Here is an 8,579-nt window from a genome sequence, read left to right as displayed (position 1 = left end):
TCTATTTCTTCACAGCTTTGTAGATAATAATTATAATTTTCAAACTTTTAATATTCCATGTGATTTGATTAATCTGTACAGAAAGTAAGGTAAAAAAAATAATAGGGGTAAATAGATCTGATTTATAAAATTTGATATCTGATATTTGTTGTGTGCTCTTGCAAAGAGTACATAGGACTTTTCTGCAGCAATCAAAAAGGTAAAATCTTTTTAAACTCAGATTTCAAATTTCTTCCAATAATTTAGAAACACTTCAAGTTTTGATTTCTAGATATAATAGGCATTCTTCGACATATACACATATTTTATCTCTAATCTTTAATATTTTCAAACCATTTGATTAATGTGATCAGATTCAGCATGATGATATCTTCACAGAATTGAGGAAGTCCTCTGTACAAGATAAATTTCAAATTTTGTAGTGCGCCATCTTGAAAAAGCAAGTTAAACTAGTATACAGCTATGCTTTAGTAGGATTTCCTGCAGGTGTGGGGTCATATCCATACAGGAAAGTAGCTGTTATTACAAGGATGGCTCCAAGGAAAAAGATACTGGATGGCACAAAATCTGTAACCAAAAGTAGGATATCATCGTTGATAATATTATGGACAAAGAGGTTACAAATCCTTTAAAAATATTATCTGCATACTTAATAACAGCAGCTATTACAAGACCTCCAAGTGCCTGAAGTGCAACAACTATCCAGGTCAGTCGGTTATACCCCTAAAAAAGTCCATTCTTTGATACTAATTCACCTTCATAAATGTACACACCCATTAATCCAAATATACTCCCAAAGAAACCAAGCTGAATGTTTCTTATCCATACTGATTGTTTTGTTTCTTTTAAGATTTTCTCAAAGTAAATGCCAGCAAATCCACTTGAAATCCTCTATGAAAACAGCCATGAGGCCTACAAATTGAGAGCTAGCGGAAAGCTCCTTAGAATCAAATTCTTGAGAATCTGAGGGCCACTGTACAAAAGCTATTCCTGTCATTAATATAACTTGAGATAGCCACTGGAACACACCTAATTTTTTACTAAGCATAGATACAGAAAATAATGCCGTTGTTAGAATTTTCAGCTGGTATGTGACCTGGTAAGTAGCTGCCTCTAGATTTGACAGTGCCATGTAAAAGTAAATTATTCTGAAGAGTATGTATTCCTGATGGAATAGCAAGTTTAAGTGTTTCCATAGGTTTATTAAGAATTTCATCATGTAGCACTCGATTCAGTGTTCTTAGACTACATTTGCTGTCTTTGTAGACTAGTAAAATACAGGCCATTATCTTCAAAAGCTCAGCCACAACCACTGCAGTAGAAGACAGATAACGAGGTCCCTCTTCTTTTAAAGTCCTAGAATAACGCATTGTTAGAACCAAGCTGGTAGTCTGAAGGACCAAAATTCCCAAGGATAGGTATTTCAAGTTGGCAGACATTGCTCTATCTTCATTTGCCTCCCATGCAGTTGGCCGGTCTGCCCGCAGTGGGGGCCGGGGCTCAGCTCAGCCCGGCGCCCCCCGCGACTGGTGTCCCACAGCGCCACCTGCACCCGCTGCTTTCGCTGCCGCCAGACCAGCACGGCCGAGGCGTTTCTCTGTATTGTTTTTAATGATTATTTTTTAAGAAGAGATCATCAGGCTTTTATTCTTCATGGATAAGAAGACGTCTATTATCCAGATGATAGTTCTCAACTTCAACTATAGGTGGAATACAATCAGAATAAAAATTTCTGCAAGTTATTTTGTGACTGTTGACAAACTTATTCTAAAATTTACATGGAAAAGCAGAAGACCCATGATCATTATCGTTATTAAGTACTATTGAGTTGCTTCTGACTTATAGTGACCCTGTATAGGGTTTCTGAGGAGTGGTTATTGGGTTTGAACCAACAACCTTATGTTTAGCAGCCCACTGCTAATCTTACAGTGCCACACCAGGCGCCAACACAATACTGAAAAAGAACAAAGTCAGAAGATTGACACTATCTGACTGCAAGACTTGTTATAACAGGTCATTGTAGTCCTGGTGAAAGAACATATACATAGATGATGTAACAGCAGAGGAGCAAAGGCAAGTTAATGGAAAGAGAATAGATAGATAGTCTTTGCCACACATGGTGCTGGAACAACTTGAGATTCACATGCAAAACCAAAAAAATAATCTAGACACAAAAATTAACTTAAAATGGATTATTGTTGTTGTTGTTAGTGTCATCAAGTCAGTTCCAACCCATAGCGACCCTGTATAGGGTTTATGAGGAGAAGCTGGTGAGCTTGAACCGCCGACTTTGCAGTTCAAACGGCTTTGCAGTCTGGCACATTAACCCACAACACCACACCAGGACTCCCAAAATGGAATATAGACCTTGTGAAATAGAGTCTTGGTATTGCATTATTGGATAAGTACTGGACTTCTAACTGCAAGGTTGGCAGTTCAAACCCACCAGCTACTCCTTGGAACCCTATAAAGGATCACTATGAGGGAAACTGACTCAGTGTCACTTAACAACAACAACAACTTCTAGAACATAACACGGGAGAAAATTTAGGTGCTGTTGAGATTGTCAATGAATATATAGATACTACATCAAAAGCATGATTTATGAGAGAAAAAAAACTTGACATGTTTAACATCATTAAAATTGAAAACTTCTCTGCAAAAGACACTAACAAGAGATTGAAAAGAACAACTACTGATGGGGAGAAAGTAGTTTCAGAATATATTATCTGATAAAGAACTTGTATCCAAAATACACACACATACACAGTCTCTTTAAACTCAGCAATAAGAAAAACAGATGACAAATTTGACAAGAGATATGGACTGCCAGTTCACCAAAGATTTACAGATGGCAAATAAACATGAAAAAATGGTTCACCATCATGTCATTAAACCCAAATTAAACCAAACCCACTGCTATCAAGTTGATTTTGACTCATAACAACTCAGCGTTTCAGAGGAGAGTCTGCTGGTTTTGAACCACCAACCTTGTTGTTAGGAATAAACAGACCTGTGCTTATACTACAGTGTCACACCAGGACTCCTAGAGGAAAAAGAGTAAAACTGTTTCCTAAGGTTTCTGAGGTTTAAATCTTTCTGGGAGAAGACTGCCTCGTCTTTCTTCTGTGGAGCAGCTGTTAGATTTGAACTGCTGACCTTATGGATAGCAACTCAATGCATAGCACATTATACCACCATTGTTGTTGTTGTTGTTAAGTGCCATTGAGTTGGTTCCGACCCATAGCAACCCTGTATAGGGTTTCCAAGGAGCAGCTGATAAGCTTGAACCATTGACCTTGTGGTTCAAACCGACTTTGCAGTCCAACACATTAACCCACAGCGTCACACCAGGACTCCATACCACTATTGTTGTTGCTGTTAAGTGCTGTTGAGTCAGTTCTGACTCATAGCGAGCCTATATAGGGTTTTCCGAGGAGCAGCTGGTGAGCTTGAACCACTGACTTTGCAGTTTAAATGGCTTTGCAGTCTGGCACATTAACCCACAGTGCCACACCAGGATAACTGCACATTTACACAACACTAAGATACCGGTAAACATGAGTCAGAGGCTAACTGCAGTTAACAAGAACAACAGATCTCTATTAGAAGGGCTAAAATCAAAACACTGTCAAAACCCAATGCTTGCAAGGATGTGGAGCAACAGGAAAGTTCGTTTCTAGTAAGAAAACAAAATGGCACCGCCACTTTGGAAGATAGTTGACAGTTTCTTGAAAAGTCTACATAGTGTCACCATACTATTTTACAGTAATAGTACTTTAGTTATTTACCCAAATAGTTAAAAAATTAGGTCTACCCAAAAACTTACCAACGGAAGTTTCTAACAGTTTTATTCATCATTGCTAAAATTAGAAGCAAAGCTAAAATATCCTCCAATGGGCGCATAAATGGTGGTACATCCATATAGTGGAAGTAGTATTCAATGATAAAAACAAATGAATTTTCCAGCCATGAAAAGACATGGACAAACCTTAAATGAACACTAGTAAGTGACTACTTCTAAGTGAAAGAAGATTCCTGGTGTAGTGCTGTAGAATGAACACTGGATAGCTAACTGCAGGGTTGGTAGTTCAAACCCACCAGCTGCTCAAGAAACCCTATACAGGATCACCATGAGTCAGACCCAACTCTGTAGCACACAGAGAGGGAAAGAAGCCCATTTGAAAAAGCTGCATACTGTATGATTCCAATTATCAGTACTCTACAACTAACACCACTGCCATATGACATTCTGAAAAAGCAAACACTATAGAGACAAATAAAAGGTCGGTGAGTTCCAGGGGTTCAGTGGGGAGGAGAAAGATAAATTAGATGTGGATCACAGACATTTTATTGGCATTGAAGCTATTCTGTACTTTTAATGGTGAGCGCTGTACATTATGCTTTGATCAAAACCCATAGAACTGTACAATACAAAAAGTGTACTCCTGGTATGACGTAGGATCAGCACTGGACTGAGGGTCACAAGGTCATCAAGTTCAAACCCAACAGATGCTCCTTGGAAGCCCTATACAGGGTCACTATGAGTCGGCATTGATTCGATGATGCTTAACAACAAACTTAAAGAAGGAGTCTGGATACAGTGGGCACTGCAGGACAAGAACTGGGCTTCTAACAAGAAGGCCGTCAGTTCAAAGTCACCAGCTGCTGCGTAGAAACTGTACACAGGGTTGCTGTGTAGTCAGAAGTGATGCAAATGCACTTAGCAACAATAATAATGTAAACAATGAACTTTAGTTGATAATAATAGTATCAGTATTTATTAATCAGTTGTGCCACACTAATTGTGTACCATACTAATTGTGAGATATTAGTAATATGAGAGAGAGAGAGAGAGAGAGAGAGAGAGAGAGAGAGAGAGAGAGAGAGAGAAATTTCTGTAAACCATAAAACTGACTTGTAGTGATGCTGTATAGGGCAAATCTTAATGAGAGCAGCAAGTCTCTTTGTTTTCCTTTGGAGCAGCTGGTAGGTTTGAACCACTGACCCTGTGGTCAGCAGTTTAGTGCTTATCCCACAGTGTCACCATTAAAACTAAAGTCTATTAAAGATGACCATGAGTTCAAACTCGCAGTGATTTGGGTTGTAATTCACACAATGCTTTTCTTTAACCTGTATCTCTTTTCTCATGGAAAATGCTGAAATTCAACAGCATAGATAGGTTGACCCCTAAAATGTATTCTACAATATTGAAAATAGAGTTTCCAAGATACCGTCTCAGATGAGGGCCAGATGACAGGATAACTAGTCTCACCTTCATGCCTGCCCCCCCTCCTCAATAATGCTGGGAGGAAAACAAGTGGAATTGTTAGAAATGATAGTTAATAGCACAAGACATCTACTGAGTCAAGAAAAAGAATATAACTAATATCAGTGAACAGTTTGGATAAAAATTGTTGAGTGGACAACCAAAATGCTATGTAAATCTTCACCAAAAACACAATAAAATGTGACTAAAAATTTTTAGAACAATAAAAAGAACACAGACAGTGGAGATATAGACATTCACAGGCTGGTCTCACCCTGTGAACTCTGTTCCTAGTGATTTGTATTTTCTTTATAGATACTACATATGCATATCTTGGTTTTATTTTTAAGTTAATAAATGTATTATCACATTTTCTCCATAAGACAAAATATGATTCAAACTTTTGACATTTCTGGACCTATTTGTATGTAAATGTGTTGCATTAAACGAATGTTGCTAAGAAATAACAAAGAGAAAAGAGAAACACATAAAATATGCTATATTTTGGGTAGTGTCAAATATACATCTTTCAGGTTTAAAGTTACTTAGCATTCCTCTATCTACAGATAGTAAGTGTGTCGTGAGCTCAAGGAATTGAAGAATGGTTATCCCACTGAATAAATGTTACGACATAATTTTAACTGCTGATCTTTGAATTAGTTGCTCAACTGTTTCTGTATGTGACGGTGAACTATTTATTATCCCAGTAAATTAATCCCTTCTCCCTTTACTAATCCCTGGTAGTGTGGTGGGTTATGAGTTGGGCTGTTAACCTCAAGGTCAGAAGTTCAAATCTACCAGCTGCACTCTCGAACAAAAGATGAAGCTTTCTGCTCCATAAAGATTTGCAGCCTCGAAAACTCTATATAGTGGATCATGATAAGTCAGACTGACTTGATGGCACACGACCACTACCACCACCATCCCATAAAATACCAGGAGGACTACATGCTATCAGAGGAAGAAAACCCATATTTTCTCTATCTTCCTAGTTTTTTCATAGATCATTTAATTTTACTTTTAACAATTAAAAATATTTTATACTTAAATTTTTTCTTTCTGCATTTTAACTTGTTTAGCACTGTTATTCATCTATACGCTACAGGTAATTAGTACTTTTTCTTTTATATTGCATTTTTGCAGTTTACTTACTATAAAGTTTTCACAGCTCTTCAAAGCTTTAATGTTCTATAGGTTTGTAGTAATGCAAAATTATTTGAGCTTTTGAAATGGAAGGTGCTTTCCTTGTGATACTTCCAATGCTGATATAGTTCAGTAGGGAACATCCACCGTCCAAAAACTGTAAAGCTCAAAGGTGAATGATCTCAGAGTTTAAAAAAGAGCTTCAAGAGAGTAGCTGGTATTCCTGAAGGCTTCTGGTAGAGCACCTTTTACAAACGTTCTAGAATGTTTTCATTCTGGTGTGCCATAGACACTAATCCAAACTTAGAAAAAGTAAAACCTGTTGCCAGTGAGTTGATTCCCACTCTTAATGAACCCCAGGTTACATTAGAACTACTCCATAGGATTTCCAGGACTGTGATCTTTAAGGAAATCCTATGGAGTGGTCCTATTTATCCTATAGATTCACTGTGAGTGGGACTTAAAACTACAACAACAATCTTTAAGGAAGCAGATGGCCACATCTGTCTCCTACTGTGCAACTGGTGGGTTTGAACCACCAACCTTGGAATTAGCAGCCCAGTGCTTAACCACTGTACTACTGGGAATCCTTAGACTTGGAAAGAATCCCTTCATATCTACACTTTCAGTTTTTTCAGTCCCTTAATTATGGCCATGCTTCAAGCTTGACTGAGAACTTCACAGGGACTTCACAGCATCAGTTTTGTCCATTGAGAAGGAGCTTTGTTAGTTTTTTTTTCTGCATTTCATTCAATGACTAGCACACTTACCATTAAAGAGATGTGAATAAATATTTGCAAGGTAAAACGGGGATGGGGAGAGGAGAAACATCAGTGGGAAAAAAGAGTATTATTCTGCATCTTATACTACAAAAGTCTTTTAAGAGCAGATCAATCTTTCTCTCTGTCTCCTTTTTGTCTCTCCATCTTCCCTCTATTTGAATGTTGAATATGAAGCTTGCATTCAGCATGTCTTATATGTAGGAATCATTACAGTATCAATATAAAGTAAGTAGAATATAGGTCATTTGTCTTACTTGACAGAGGAAAATATGTGCAGACTACATACAATCCATACTCAAACAAAATGTGTCAGTTTACTGACACAAGACGAGATCATTTGAGTTCCATTTTTAGATAATATTCATGTGATATATAATCAGATTGAACTATAGCTTATTGACCTGCTCAATGAAGTAAAATCAATCAGCCTTAAATATTGATAACCTGTATTAACTCCCTGTAATCTGAAAGTTCAATGCTTGATGTTTTGTATACAGCTGAGTTATCGCCTACATTTGCTGTTTTTATTTGAGAGATAAATTTTAAAGTGATGCTTTTATAATCAAACAAATTGTCTGTGATTTCAATTCTCTCTACAGTTGTATCTTATGTTATTAGATGCTGGTTTTCTATTGAGCCTCGTCTCTTATTTTGGTTGGACATTATTGGGGGGTATTTTTTTGTTTTTGTTTTGTCATTATTGGCAATTGAGAGTATTTCACTGTTAAATAAGTATTTTGGCATAGACTGAATATTATGAAAGGATTTTTATTCAATTTATTGTAAAAAAAAAAGCTAAAATATTCATTATATTCAGGAACATTTTGTAGCCTCAAATTATTAATCAGCCATTAAGAAAATTTTCCAAATTCTAGTTTGTATTTTTTAATCTTTTTAATATTCTTAACAATGTTGTCAAGAAAAAAATTTCTACTATAATGTTTCATTTTTAAATAGTCTCATTTGGAATATATAAAATTATGTATTACCTTCATATTCTCTATATTATTTGAGTTTGTGTCGAGATTTTTAAAAATTATAATTGAGGTTTTGGTTATTTTAACCTGGAAAATTTACTGAATAAGGACTCTGGCTTTTTCCTTTTTTTCTGTTGATATTTCATTTTATATTTAATAAAACACCAGAACAAAATAACCAGTTGCTATTGTGTTAATTCCAACTCATTGCAACTCCATGTGTGTCAGAGTAGAATTGTGCTCCATACAGTTTTCAGTATCTGTTGTTTTTTTTTATGTAGATCTTTAGAGATTTCTTCTAAGGCATCTCTGGGTGGACTTGAACCTCTCCTCTTTCTGTTAGCAACCAAATGTATTAACTGGTTGTTGTTGTTGTTGTGAAGTGCCATTGAGTTGGTTCCGCCCCAT

The 8,579-nt window shown here is 36.5% G+C and overlaps 1 protein-coding gene and 1 pseudogene across 1 annotated transcript in view; one reads left to right on the top strand and one right to left on the bottom strand.

The window, feature by feature from the left end:
* RSU1 (Ras suppressor protein 1) overlaps positions 1-8,579 on the top strand; it is a 308,725-nt gene that overhangs the window by 148,924 nt on the left and 151,222 nt on the right. The gene's annotated exons all lie outside the window — the stretch shown is intronic.
* On the bottom strand, positions 523-1,439 carry LOC102830288 (annotated as a pseudogene).

The sequence above is a fragment of the Chrysochloris asiatica genome, unplaced genomic scaffold (genome assembly GCF_000296735.1).
Source record: "Chrysochloris asiatica unplaced genomic scaffold, ChrAsi1.0 scaffold00206, whole genome shotgun sequence".
Taxonomy (NCBI): domain Eukaryota; kingdom Metazoa; phylum Chordata; class Mammalia; order Afrosoricida; family Chrysochloridae; genus Chrysochloris; species Chrysochloris asiatica.
Note: the sequence above shows the minus strand (reverse complement) of the source record. Positions and strands in the feature narration are given on the sequence as shown.